The sequence below is a fragment of the Entelurus aequoreus genome, linkage group LG11 (genome assembly GCF_033978785.1).
Source record: "Entelurus aequoreus isolate RoL-2023_Sb linkage group LG11, RoL_Eaeq_v1.1, whole genome shotgun sequence".
In the NCBI taxonomy this organism is placed as follows: Eukaryota; Metazoa; Chordata; class Actinopteri; order Syngnathiformes; family Syngnathidae; genus Entelurus; species Entelurus aequoreus.
In genome coordinates, this window is record NC_084741.1 from 69,617,743 (window position 1) to 69,633,608 (window position 15,866).

Consider the following 15,866-nt stretch of genomic DNA (forward strand, 5'->3'; position numbering starts at 1 on the left):
TTGAATTGCTTCTTCCTCTTGTTGTAACTTGTGTCATCATCTACAAAGCAGGAACTGTCTGTTTCTGTCTTAATATGTTTAGTGTACTCCAGATTACGGTAGTAAGTTTTCCTTTCCCAGCCTGAAGGAAACCTGAAGTTACAACTAACATATTAGGCTATGTCTGACAGAGCCGGCGTTGTTTTTTTTCAGTGCAATATCTGGTATCTTTATAACTATTTATGTACTGATTTTTTGTTGTTGTTGTGGTTGTTTAGAATATTATTTGTCAATTTTTTTGTGGGTTTTTTTAAACCTAATGATATGTGAAATACAGCATTAATCCAGGTATTGTTTTTAAAGGTATACATTTTGTTTTATTTCCGCAAAAGTGTTCAGTCAGTAGTTTAAAAAGGTTTTGGTAATTAACATTATTTAAGATATCAAAAAACAACTTTTTACAATGTCCTCTGTGTCAGACAGTACAGGCCAAAAGTTTGGACACACCTTCTCATTCAATGCGTTTTCTTTATTTTCATTGTAGATTGTCACTGAAGGCATCAAAACTATGAATGAACACATGTGGAGTTATGTACTTAACAAAAAAAGGTGAAATAACTAAAAACATGTTTTGTATTCTAGTTTCTTCAAAATAGCCACCCTTTGCTCTGATTACTGCTTTGCACACGCTTGGCATTCTCTCGATGAGCTTCAAGATGTAGTCACCTGAAATGGTTTTCACTTCACAGGTGTCATAGTTTTGATGCCTTCAGTGACAATCTACGATGTAAATAGTCATGAAAATAAAGAAAATGCATTGAAATGAGAAGGTGTGTCCAAACTTTTGGCCTGTACTGTATGTGTGTGTGTGTGTGTGTGTATATATATATAAGTATACACTAATGTTGTTCCAATATATATATATATATATATATATATATATATATATATATATATATATATATATATATATATATATATATATATATATATATATATATATATATATATATATATATATATGTGTGTCTGTGTCAGACACACTAATGTTGTTCCAATATATATATATATATATATATATATATATATATATATATATATATATATATATATATATATATATATATATATATCAATCAATCAATCAATCAATGTTTATTTATATAGCCCTAAATCACAAGTGTCTCAAAGGGGATATAGATATATATATATATATATATATATATATATATATATATATATATATATATATATATATATATATATATATATATATATATATGACATTAGTGTGTTGTTCCAATATATATATATATTGGAACAAAATTAGTGTGTCTGACACAGAGGATATGGGTGAGGGCCGACATCCGGGCAACTGAGCTACATACGGGTTCTTCGAGCCATAGCAACGAGACTGGCGTTGAAAACAAACCGTTGCCATTACTCTTTAACCTGTCGACCTACGCTGGTTAAACCCGTCATTCTGCCTCCAAAATGCCGAAAAACGGTGTTGTTTTTGGTTGTGCTAACCACAACTGGAAACAGGGAAAACAAAGGTTGTATTTTGTTCTGTCAAAGCGCGATAAAAGCCCACAGAGACGAGACAAATGGCTCGCAGCTTTACACCGGGAAAACGAGGACGGTTCTCACTGGAGTCCCCCAAAGTCCCGGGTCGTGTGTTCGGATCACTTCGTTTCTGGTAAATATAAGGAACAAAAATCCACCTTCTTAACCACAACTTGGCTATACCGTCCGTGCTAATGTTGTACTTGTTGAATTTGTACCTTATAATGTTCGACAGCTGAAGTTGTTGTACAAAAATAACATGCGGTATATACTATATAGTCTATAGCCTAGCTAGCTATTTTCGAAAACCGGACAACGAGAGGATACCAAAGGCAGCGTTAAGATGGACACCACCGGGAAAACGTAAGCCAGGGCGGCCAAAGAACACCTGGCGAAGAACAGTTGTACTTAAACAATACATGTAGCCCTCAAATCTCTCAATATTTTATACACTAACACTTGATCTTGTTGTTGATAACTTCTGCGTCTCTTTCTTAGTAGCGCGCAGGCTAAGCTAACTAGCAAGCTAAGCTAAGCCTGAGAAGCTTTAAAGTTCACTGAGACGAGTCTGACGCAAATAATACATTTTCGTCTTTTCACACGATATGCGAATAAGTAAAAATGCGCAAATGAAGGATTTAACGCCGACTTCCAAGCCACAACGCTCGTTAAATGATTTTTCTGTCAATGCTGTGTTCTCTGTGAGCTGGTTTGTTTTCAACGAATTCCCGGTTGCTAGGGGATTGGTAGGCAGAAGTGACGTAGGTCCGCCCTCACCCATTGTAAAAAGTTGTTTTTAACTGTGAAAAGATGGATGGATGGATGGAGATTACAGTGTACTAATCAAAACAGAAGAGGATGAATGAAAATAATTAGCTGCCGGTATACTATTGTCCATTGTATAAGAAATAAACAAATTGTTTTACGACGGACAAGTATTTACTTTTACAAAAAAAAAATTGCAACTTCATTTTTCTGGGGGGATTCAGGAACATCTCTCCGGAGATTTAATAACGATTAAAAGGGGAATTTCAAAATAAAAGCCCTTTATAATTGTCGCGGTAGTTACGTGTTTCTTGGTTGCATGTTGTGTTACCTGTCCCAAAGTGAAGTCTTATAAAGTCGTTGCTGATTTGTAACCCAAATGATATCAGTAGTCGTCGTAAAAGTAAGTCACTGGCTCACTTTGAGCTTAACTAATCGGGTCAATCTTCCTACCGATCATGCTGGACCAAATATGGCGGCGTTGTGTTCAGGTAAGATTTGACATATCTTCGTTGTTTTTGTACTTTCCCGTCTTCTTTTTAAACTTACGATTTCTTAAAGAGCCTATTGTCCCTATAAATGTGTTGAACTCGACTGTACTGCGACTACTGCTTGCCTACATTTTTTTGTCGTCGTCTCATGGCGGGTTTACAAACATTTCCGCGACTAAGAATCACGTGACCAGACAGCCACAGTGATGCGTTCACAAGTACTGGAAAGAAACGTACGATGGTTCAACCAGTATGGTGTCCTGCACGTTGACTGTCACTTGAAAGTGTAACAAAAATGCTTGCTTCCCATAAATGACGAGTAAAAATGATGGGGGCAATAAAAATGTCAGTTGTACCTGAAGATAGTAACATAAAGAAGGTTGCCCTGAAAAACCTGTGACACCATGATGTACAGTGCATCCGGGAAGTATTCACAGCGCTTCACTTTCTCCACATTTTGTTATGTTACAGCCTTTTTCCAAAATGGAATAAATTCATTTTTGTCCTCAAAATTTTACACACAATAATGATAATAATGATAATGTCAAAACGTTTTTTTTAGCGCTCTTTACAAATGTATTAAACGTAAAAAATCACATGTACATAAGTCATACTTGCCAACCTTGAGACCTCCGAATTCGGGAGATGGGGGGCGGGGTTAAGGTGGTGGGAGGGTGTTGAGGTGGGCGGGGTTTGGTGGTAGCGGGGTGTATATTGTAGCGTCCCGCAAGAGTTAGTGCTGCAAGGGATTCTGGGTATTTGTTCTGTTGTGTTTATGTTGTGTTACGGTGCGGATGTTGTCCCGAAATGTGTTTGTCATTCTTGTTTGGTGTGGATTCACAGTGTAAATATATATATATATATATATATATATATATATATATATATATATATATATATATATATATATATATATATATATATATATATATATATATATATATATATATATATACACTACCGTTCAAAAGTTTGGGGTCACATTGAAATGTCCTTATTTTTTAAGGAAAAGCACTGTACTTTTCAATGAAGATAACTTTAAACTAGTCTTAACTTTAAAGAAATACAATCTATACATTGCTAATGTGGTAAATGACTATTCTAGCTGCAAATGTCTGGTTTTTGGTGCAATAGCTACATAGGTGTATAGAGGCCCATTTCCAGCAACTATCACTCCAGTGTTCTAATGGTACAATGTGTTTGCTCATTGGCTCAGAAGGCTAATTGATGATTAGAAAACCCTTGTACAATCATGTTCACACATCTGAAAACAGTTTAGCTCGTTACAGAAGCTACAAAACTGACCTTCCTTTGAGCAGATTGAGTTTCTGGAGCATCACATTTGTGGGGTCAATTAAACGCTCAAAATGGCCAGAAAAAGAGAACTTTCATCTGAAACTCGACAGTCTATTCTTGTTCTTAGAAATGAAGGCTATTCCACAGAAGTGTTTGGGTGACCCCAAACTTTTGAATGGTAGTGCATATATATATATATATAAATAAATAAATAGATTACTGTACAGATAAATATATTGCACTTTTCCACATGCGTCCACGTTTATGGATGCATGTTATATTGTCTTTTTTTATCCCAGCGAGTTAATCCATTTTGGGGGGAGTTGAGGGGATAATTTAATTATGATGCGTTCAAGAGTCTTACGGCTTGAGGGAAGAAGCTGTTACAGAACCTGGAGGTTCTGTTTTGAGGACAACAATGAATTTATTCAATTTTGGAATAAGGTTGTAACATACCAAAATGTGGGAAAAGTCAAGCACTGTGATGAATACTTTCCAGATGCATTGTATTTCTCTGTCTGCTCCTCTTTTAATATTGTCTGACTTGTGCAGTGGAAAGAGTCCCTTAAATATTCTCTGCTACAAAAAAAAGATATCAAGACGTTTTCTGCTCAGCAAGCTTAATTATGACTAATGTTATGGAAGTATTATTGTAGCAAAATTTTTCGCAAACGTGTATCTCAATCTGTGCACCTGTAATCCAATTTGCCTGCCTGTGTACTAATTTGTGTGTCTGTATATCAATCCAAGTGTGTGTATTCAGATCTTCATACGTGTGTTTTCAGTTGTCGGTCTGTCAGAAAGAAACCTTGATAGGCTGTCTGTAGAGGTGTGGTAATTAATCTATTTTTAAATGCATCGCAATTCGGACATACACGATTATAGAATTGATTAGTAAACGTCAATAATAATGTATTTATTGTAAATACAGTACAGTCCAAAAGTTTGGACACACCTTCTCATTCATTCATTTATTTTCATGACTATTTAAATTGTAGATTGTCACTGAAGGCATCAAAACTATGAATGAACACATGTGGAGTTATGTACTTAACAAAAAAAGGTGAAATAACTGAAAACATGTTTTATATTCTAGTTTCTTCAAAATAGCCACCCTTTGCTCTGATTACTGCTTTGCACACGCTTGGCATTCTCTCGATGAGCTTCAAGAGGTAGTCACCTGAAATGGTTTTCACTTCACAGATGTGTTTGAAGCTCATTGAGAGAATGCCAAAAGTGTGCAAAGCAGTAATCAGAGCAAAGGGTAGCTATTTTGAAGAAAGTAGAAAATAAAACATGTTTTCAGTTATTTCACCTTATTTTGTTAAGTACATAACTCCACATGTGTTCATTCATAGTTTTGATGTCTTCAGTGACAATCTACAATGTAAATAGTCATGAAAATAAAGAAAACGCATTGAATGAGAAGGTGTGTCCAAACGTTTGACCTGTACTGTAAATAATGCAGACATTTTTAAAATTTGTCTGACTGCAGCGAGCCATCTCACCAAGAGATCCGAACAGTTCCATTGTCTACCGCTTGTCACTAAATGTGGATTAAAAATGATTGTTAAAAGGTGCATTAACTAAAAGCTTTACTAAAAACAGAAATTTTCAAATGTTTCTTAAAAGTTTCACGGAGGGACTAGTGCAAATTGTTCCAGAGTCTGGGAGCTATAGCCTGGAATGCAAGGTCTCCATAGGTTTTAAAACAAGTTTTTGGGACCTTTAGAAGACCCTGGCCTGAAGACCGGAGGCTGCGCCCCGAATAGTAGGGGCATAGCAAGTCAGTGATGTACTGAGGGGCCCCACCATGCAACGCACGGAATGTCAGGACTAAAATCTTAAACTCAATACGGAATTTAACTGAAAGCAAATGAAGACTGGATAAAATGGGGGTTATGTGGGCTGTTCTGGGTGCACCGGTCAAAAGTCTGGCAGCCGCATTTTGTACCGTCTGAAGTTTCTTTAGCATTGACTTGTTGAAGAGAAAATTGCAATAGTCAATGCGAGACGAAATTAACGTGTGAATGATAATTTCGAGATCAAATTTTGACAACAAATTTCATACTTTAGAAATATTTCTGAGATGATAAAAACAATTTCGGGTCAGTTGATGACAGTGACCCTCCAAAGACATGGACTGATCAAACACAACCCCTAGGTTTCCGAGGCTGCTTTTAACAGATGCACCCAGAGCACCAAGGGAGTTCTTGATCAGGGGGATCTTTTAATCGGGAGTAATTATCAGAGTTTCCGTTTTGTTTGAATTTATCTGGAAGAAATTTGAGGACAACCAGTTTTTAATACAGGATACGCACTCTAAGAACTCAGTGACACAAAAAGAAATGTAAAACTGCATCAATATTCATAAATTAAAGATGCATTAGTAATTGATTTTTAATCGAATAGCAGCTCCTGAATCATCATCGAATCGTGCGGTGCCCAAATATTCCCACCTCTAGCTCTCTACTTATACGTGACTTTTGCGACACTTCTGCCGTGTAAGATTTAATCGAGTTCATCCAGATTTGTGAGCGTGTAATACAATCTACGTGTGCTTATCTGAGATTTGCGTACATTTAACCAACCACGGAAGGCACCACGCAATTTAAACCGATCAGAAACAACGTACAGCTGAGGCCCTGCGTTGAGGTGGCCTCTTGTCCAGGGTGTAGCCTGCCTTCCGCCCGAGTGCAGCTGGGATAGGCTCGAAGCCTCCACACGACCCAGGCAGGTACAAGCAGTAAAAAATCGATTGATGGAAAACAACCAAAAAAGACTTACTCAAGAGATACATGATCCCTATCAGTATCTTTGGATGAAGACAAACACAAGAGGGCGTTCCTCTGCAGCATTTGTCACAAAGATATTTCCTGCAACGTCCGTCATTGCCATGCCAGAAAAAAATATATTGTGGCACAAGGAACAGGTTGGGAGTCTTCTTCTGCTTCCTGGACATGACCATGCTCAGTAACAGCTGTTGGTTCAGGACATTCATCAGGATACCTGAAGCATGAGAGATTAAAATTTAGCTGCATAGTTTTCAGGAAGATTACATATGGACGTATTAGCAGTGTTTTGCATTGTCTCCTTAGTTTGTACAGGTAAGGATGCTCAATATTTAAGCTCCGGTTTATTATGCTTACACTAAACATAATAATCATCACACTTTATAACAGTGATTTAATGTTATTGTAATAGGTTGCAACACATTACCTTGATTCTACGCTTACTGTCTGATTTGTATTCAAGTATTTTCTTACAGAGCAAGCTATCACATTTATTACTCACTGTCAATGTGCAAAAACCCAGTTTACAAACTACAGATCTGGTTCCTTACTTCCACAAGGTTTTAAAATTATTGAAAAACTATTTAACAGATTGGACAAATTCCTAAATACAAGTGGAACACCCATGGAAAACCACTACGGATACAAAGCCAACATCTTAACATCGATGGCTAAAATTGAAATAACAGAAGAGATTACGAACACAATAGATCAGTGGTTCTTAACCTGGGTTCGATCGAACCCTAGGGATTCGGTGAGTCGGCCTCAGGGGTTCGGCGGAGCCTCCGCCACGGAGGTAAAGACACATCCGACTTATTGTGTAAATAAAAACTTCTCCCTGTCAGCGTATTATGGGTACCCCCAAACAATGTTCCCTCTAATTTTCCATCTAATTTGCAGGTTTCTTCATTGATCGATTTAAACTTTTACTAGTAGATTGCAAAGGAAGAGAATACATTATATGAAACAGTACAGTTTACACAGTACAGTACATATTCCGTACAATTGACCACTAAATGGTAACACCCGAATAAGTTTTTCAACTTGTTTAAGTCGGGATCCACGTTAATCAATTCATGGTAATGTGTGTAAGGTGTGTAATTTGTTGTGAGTTCATGCACTGCGTTGGTTTTGTTCTTTGAACAATGTGATGTTCATGCACGGTTCATTTCGTGCACCAGTTAAAAAAACATATGACTTTTTCTTGAATTTGAAAAAAATAACCATTTTATTTTTCACTAAAGAAGGGTTCGGTGAATGCGCATATGAAACCGGTGGGGTTCGGTACCTCCAACAAGGTTAAAGGCCTACTGAAACCCACTACTACCGACCACGCAGTCTGATAGTTTATATATCAATGATTAAATCTTAACATTGCAACACCTGCCAATACAGCCGGGTTAACTTATAAAGTGCAATTTTAAATTTCCCTCTAAACTTCCGGTTGAAAACACCTTTGGATGATGACGTATGCGCGTGACGTAGCCAGTGAAACAGGAGTATCGGTAGCCCATAGAAGCCAATACAAAAAGCTCTGTTTTCATTTCATAACTCCACAGTATTCTGGACATCCGTGTTGGTGAATCTTTTGCAATTTGTTTAATGAACAATGGAGGCTGCAAAGAAGAAAGTTGTAGGTGGGATCGGTGTATTAGCGGCTGGCTGCAGCAACACAACAAGGAGGACTTACTTGGATAGCAGACGCACGCGCTAGCCAATGCTAGCCGCCAACCGCATCTGTGATCGGGTGAAGTCCTTCGTCGCGCCGTCGATCGCTGGAACGCAGGTGAGCACGGGTGTTGATGAGCAGATGAGGGCTGGCTGGCGTAGGTGGAGCGCTAATGTTTTTATCATAGCTCTGTGAGGTCCGGTTGCTAAGTTAGCTTCAGCGTCGTTAGCAACAGCATTGTTAAGCTTTGCCAGGCTGAGAATTATTAACCGTGTAGTTACATGTACATGGTTGAATAGTATTGTTGATCTTCTGTCTATCTTTCCAGTCAGGGATTTATTTATTTTGTCTATCTGCATTTGAGCCAGATGCTATCACGTTAGCTCAGTAGCTAAAGAGCTTCGCCGATGTATTGTCGTGGAGATAAAAGTCACTGTGAATGTCCATTTCGCGTTCTCATTTTTAAGAGGATATAGTATCCGAGGTGGTTTAAAATACAAATCCGTGATCCACAATAGAAAAAGGAGAGAGTGTGGAATCCAATGAGCCAGCTTGTACCTAAGTTACGGTCAGAACGAAAAAAGATATGTCTTTCACTGCATTCTAGTCCGTCACTCTAATGTTCCTCATCCACGAATCTTTCATCCTCGCTCAAATTAAGGGGGTAATCGTCGCTTTCTCTGTCCGAATCGCTCTAGCTGCGTTGAAAACAATAGAAAAATATGAGGAGGCGAACAACTGACTACGTCACGCTACTTCCGGTAGGGGCAAGGCTTTTTTTTATCAGAGACCAAAAGTTGCGAACTTTATCGTCGTTGTTCTATACTAAATCCTTTCAGCAAAAATATGGCAGTATCGCGAAATGATTAAGTATGACACATAGAATGGATCTGCTATCTCCGTTTAAATTAAAAAAAAATCATTTCAGCAGGCCTTTAAGAACCACTGCAATAGATGGTAAACAACAAAAGCATTTGACACAAGTAGTCATATATTAATTAACAACCTAGAACAGTGTGACATCAGAGGGCTGGTCTTTTACTGGGTAAGAAGGCACTTAACCAGAAGAAAGCAATATGTGAAGCTAGGCGAACATACGTCTACAATGCTTAATATGCTGTATCTTGTGGCGTACCCCAGGGATCAATACTGGGACCAAATTGTTTAATCTCTATTTCAACAAATTTGTAAAGTTACAAAAGACTTCAAGTTAGTATTATTTGCAGATGACACAACTGTGTTTTTTCAGGAGAGAAAACACAAACTAATACAAATAACAAATTAAAAAGATGGTTTGACAAATTCAGACTATCTTTGAATCTCAGTACAACTAAAATAATGCTATTCGGTAACAACAGAAGAAAAAGTCAAATACAAATAGGCGGGGTAGACATTAAAAGGGTAAAAGAAACCAAATTTGTAATAATAATAATAATAATTTATGATAAAATGAACTGGAAATCATAAGAATATAGAACATAAGGTGGCAAGAAATAAGCAAAGTATGTTCTGCACCAAAAATCACTCCATATTCTCTAGCCCTCGCTAGTGTTACCATATCTGAGTTATTTTGTAGAAATAACTACAATAGTACACTTAATTCACTAATCGTGTTACAAAAGAGATCAGTTAGAATAATACTTACTGTTGGTTATCAAGAACAATCACCCTTAATTTATTGAGTCAAAAAATTTCAAACAGCTACATTTATGTACAAAGCAAACAATAATCTGCTCCCCAACAATGTACAGCATTTCTTCTCAACATGAGAGAAATATTACCTTCGAGAAAAATCTAATTTAAAACATCTGTATGCATGTGCAGCACTTAAAACCTTTAGTATATGAAGATGTGGAACTAAATTATGAAATGGATTAAGCAAAGAAGTCAAACAATATACTAAAATGATCCATTTTAAGAAACTGTTCAAACTCAAAGTGCTTACAAAGAACAAAGAAGAAAAATTATGAAAAACATTTTAAAACTATTGTAAAATAAGGATCTTATTCATCTCATTATGTGATTTTCAATGTATTTAATTATTTACGAGAAGTTTATTATGTATTATCTGTGGAGTAAGTTGTGTATAAATGGGGAACAGGAAGTGAACAAATGTGTTAGTAATTGCTATGAAATGGAAAAGAGGTATGCTCAAATAAGCTCTGCTTCTTCCCACTCCTTTTCAAACATGTGATGAGAAAAAGAAGAAAATGTAATTTATTATATTGTAATTGGATGCATGTTCGAAATAAACTTAAACTATAAATCCTATAGGTGCACCATAAAGTTATGGATGGGACGCAGGCATATTTGGACAAACATTCACTCATTAAGCAATGATTTTAAACTTTCAACTTGGCTAATATGATATTTTACTCCCATAGTCATGCATTGTGACTCCAAGAATGTCTCTCCCCAGGTTTAACCGATGGACTTGGCGTGTTGCCAAATGAGTCTCTGGTCTCAGCTGTGGGAAAGAAAGTGTGTTTCGATACCATACTGTCTCCCACAGTAGCACCACCATGGACGTCCGTGGCCTGGACCTTTACTGTTGGCGGGGTGGATAACCCCATAATAACATCCACTACCATAAACAAAACTGGACCGGCGTATGAAGGCAGGATCACCCTCTTCATCGAGACGGGGTCTCTCGAGCTCAGGAACCTGGCTCTGACTGATAGTGGACAATACAAAGTTGGCATCATAACAGGTGGCGGGGACCAAATCACCGGATCCACCACACTGCAGACACTTGGTGAGCAAATGTTTCTTGTCAGTAATAATTGGGATGGTTTGAAATGTCAAAGGTATAAGGTGAAATTCACATTATTGTGGCTGGCGAACACAAAAGTAGCATAAAAGGAGTCCCATAAAGATGCAAACACAAATATTATCATACAACAAACAGACATTGGGGAACACAAAGAGCAACTTCCTTTAAGCAAGCTGAGGTTCCTCTTTGTGAACTCAACAGTATCAAAATATAAGATTTTCACATTCAATTTTACATTTATAATGACCTAAGGTCAATATAGCTTAGTCAATATGTGATTCTGAAGAATACTTTGTGGAGCACAGTGTCAATCGGGCTTTACCTTCAGCGGCCCCAAGTTAATTTGAGTTTTTGATTGATTGATTGATTAAAACTTTTATTAGTAGATTGCACAGTACAGTACATATTCCGTACAATTGACCACTAAATGGTAACACCCGAATAAGTTTTTCAACTTGTTTAAGTCGGGGTACACTTAAATTGATTCATGGTACAGATATATACTATCATCATAATACAGTCGTCACACAAGATAATCATCAGAGTATATACATTGAATTATTTACAATCCGGGGTGTGGGATGTGGAGGGGGGGGGGTTAGGTTTGGTTGATATCAACACTTCAGTCATCAACAATTGCATCATCAGAGAAATGGACATTGAAACAGTGTAGGACTGACTTGGTAGGATATGTACAGCAAGTAGTGGACATAGAGAGAGAGAGAGAGAGATCAAAAAGCATAAGAATAAGTATCTACATTTGATTATTTACATTTAATTATTTACAATCCGTGGAGGTGGGATGTGGAAGGGGGAGGGTGTTAGTTTAGGGTTGAAGTTGCCTGGAGGTGTTCTTTTAGTGCGGTTTTGAAGGAGGATAGAGATGCCCTTTCTTTTACACCTGTTGGGAGTGCATTCCATATTGATGTGGCATAGAAGGAGAATGAGTTAAGACCTTTGTTAGATCGGAATCTGGGTTTAACGTGGTTAGTGGAGCTCCCCCTGGTGTTGTGGTTATGGCGGTCATTTACGTTATGGAAGTAGTTTGGGACCCCTGGTATAAACCAAATGCATTTTTAATACACTTGAGTGAATGCTGTAGTAAAGGTGAAATACTTAAAACATACCGTACTTTGTCATATTATTAAAGTCTGCAGGATTATTTCAAATTACATTTTGACTGCACCCTGTTGTGAGGAATTATATAAATGAATGTGTTAAAACTATACTGCATACTGCAATCCTTATATAGTGCCCTGGAGCATTTACTTAACTGCAAAGGGCGCCCTATTATGTGGGGGCTTTTGTTTTCACAAATGTGTGCATTTTATCATAAAATCAAGTATGATTGTTACATGTTGCAATTCATACAGCCCCCCAGGGCCCTCAATGAACCGCAGTTTGTCATGATCCGTGGTCCGGATCATGTTTTGTTTAGTTATGCTGTTAGTTTTGGACTTCCTTAGTTCCTGGTTTCACTTCCTTGTTTTGTTTTGTTTCCATGGTTACTCATTAGTTTTCACCTGTCACGTCACGCACCTGTTTTACGTTTTGAGTCACGCACCTGTTTTCACCAATCAAGTCACTGTTATTCAAGTCTACCTTTGTTCATCACTCGTGCTGCCTGCATTGTCTTTGTCACACCAGTTTATGTCTCTTGCTGACCAAGTAAGTTTTCCTAGTCCAGGCCATAGCTTCTGCTAACTAGCAGCTTCTTTTGTGTTTTAGGCACGCTTGCCTTTTTGCTTTATTGTTTGTGTTTGTGATAGTTTGAGTGATTTATGTTTAATAAATCCAAGCTCACCTTCACGCTGTCGTCCGGAGCCGTTTTTGCATCGGAAGAACAACCCCGCAGCGAGCTGCGGACCCCCCCTCGTGACACAGTTCCCCAGTACTGAAAGCACACATGCAGCCCTAGACCATGATGCTACTACCATCATCCTTGAATGTTGGCAAGTATCACTAGTTATTAAAAGAACAATGGCTTTCTGGGATAGTAAATCTATATGGTTGGGGTATAACTATTAATCGATATATCTATCGATAGATCAATTTATATTCCTAAATTTCAATTATATCCATCAGTGCTTGGCAAGTTTGCCTTCCGGAAGATAGGTATCGATCGATTTTATCAATACTATAAAAAAGGAAAACATTGGATTTAAGAACAGCAGACTTCATACGATGTTTAGCACTTGTAATGATGAGGACGTTAAACATTCAAGTACCAAGAAAAAAACAACAAGTTACCTCTATATTGAAGATATCATCTATTTATGACACCGAAATTCTTCTAAAGTTTGCAAATAAATAGATATGATCAAAACAGTGTCAATCTCTCAGAGATTCCCGAGCCATTTTGAGGGAAAATGAACAAGTCAGCAACAGGATCTGTGACGTAGCGTTAAGAACCAGAGATCCCTTCCTCTTCAACAACAATGCTAATCATGCAGACTTTGAGAGGCAACAAGGATTACTTAGAGAAAAATTATGATTCAGAACCTTATATTTTTGAGCCCGAACACAAAGAGGATAAGTAATACGTTTTAGAAGCCGAGTGCAGTTTTATTGAAACACTATAGCATCAGCAGCATTGCTAGGTGCTTAACATACAAACTAACCATAATAGATCATTATAAAATACTTAATTTAATATTTCCACTCTCGCTAGGATGCAGACGAATGCGAAGCTCACATAATCCCATTTAGATGAAGAATTAATCACAATCCTTACAAAGGGTTAAACTACGTCAATTTCACCATCTCAGGGAATGTCAAAGTCGACCAGCCTCTCGGTCCATAGCCACATTTGTCTACTACCAGGTGAGAGATGCATAAATTATAACCTAGAGTTTACTCTTAGCAAGTTTGAGACAAAGCAGAAGCGTCACCGGCTCAGTGTGTCAACAATACAGCCGCGTAAGCTAGCATTAGCTCAATGCGCTGCTAAAATAGTCCGTCTGTGTTGGCGCTTATAGTAACAATATCGCTCATATTTGGTTAATTTTCAGGTCACGACATGTAAATGGAGTTTTGTTGGCGGTTTGTGGATGTTTTTAGAAAGGGTTTAATTGGCACAATAGAAACCCTCGATCTGTTGACTCAATTGTTAGCTATTTACAATTTCGAAATGCATAAAAAAAGCCAAATGTATGTGTTATTGTAAGGATTGCGAGTGATAAACAGCACAGTTCTTTCCAATTTTTGCGTATTTCCTGTATGACTGATCTGATAATATGGTCAGAGTGCAGAAACGTTCATATGGTACCGTAGAATCTATGGACATTAGATAGTCGAAGCGGAATATCTAAAATGGCAGGCTATGTTTTGACGGTATTTTCACATACTTTGCGTATTGTAAATACACTTGGATATGATTGAATGGATACAATGAAACCTAATTAAGCATATAAAGTCAACTTGTTTTTCCACTTTATTGCTACTTCAAGTCTGTTTGACAATCTGGGACGTCATCGAAACAAAAACGGCAGACACTTACGGTGGTCGAGAAAGGTCAAAATAAATGCAAACGCCACAAGAAAATATTAGTTACAACACAAAAACACTTTGTTGTGCTGCTATAGAAACAGAAAATGAATCCTGAAACTTATTAAAATGATAAAAAATACAGTAAATTATATTACATATTGTTATGAATGTGTCTGTTTCTACATTATATACAGTCGTATATAATCTGACATCACATGGACAAAGATAAGACCTTCTGGAGGAAAGTTCTGTGGTCAGATGAAACAAAAATTGAGTTTTTTGGCCACAATACCCAGCAATATGTTTGGAGGAGAAAAGGTGAGGCCTTTAATTTGTCAAGCATGGTGGTGGTAGTATTATGCTATGAGACAGTTTTGCTGCCAATGGAACTGGTGCTTTACAGAGAGTAAATGGGACAATGAAAAAAGAGGGTTACCTCCAAATTCTTCAGGACAACCTAAAATCATCAGCCCGGAAGTTGGGTCTTGGGCGCAGTTGGGTGTTCCAACAGGGCAATGACCCCAAACACACGTCAAAAGTGGTTAAAAAAAATGGCTGAATCAGGCTAGAATGAAGGTTTTAGAATGGCCTTCCCAAAGTCCTGACTTAAGCGTGTGGACAATGCTGAAGAAACAAGTCCATGTCAGAAAACCAGCAAATGTAGCTGAACTGCACCAATTTTGTCAAGAGTGGTCAAAAATTCAACCAGAAGCTTGTGGATGACTGCCAAAAGTGCCTTATTGCAGTGAAACTTGCCAAGGGACATGTAAGCAAATATTAACATTGCTGTATATATACTTTTGACCCAGCAGATTTGCTCACATTTTTAGTAGACTCATAATAAATTCATAAAAGAACCAAACTTCATGAATGTTTTTTGCGACCACCAAGTATGTGCTCCAATCACTCTATCACAAAAAAATAAGAGTTGTAGAAATGATTGGAAACTCAAGACAGTCATGACATTATGTCCTTCACAAGTGTATGTAAACCTTTGACCACGACTGTATATACTGTACTTGCAGTGTGTATTTAAAACGCTGCTG

The 15,866-nt window shown here is 37.5% G+C and overlaps 1 pseudogene; it reads left to right on the forward strand.

Annotated features, from left to right (window-relative positions):
* Positions 1 to 15,866, forward strand: part of LOC133659668 (hemicentin-2-like) — a 29,874-nt pseudogene that overhangs the window by 11,210 nt on the left and 2,798 nt on the right.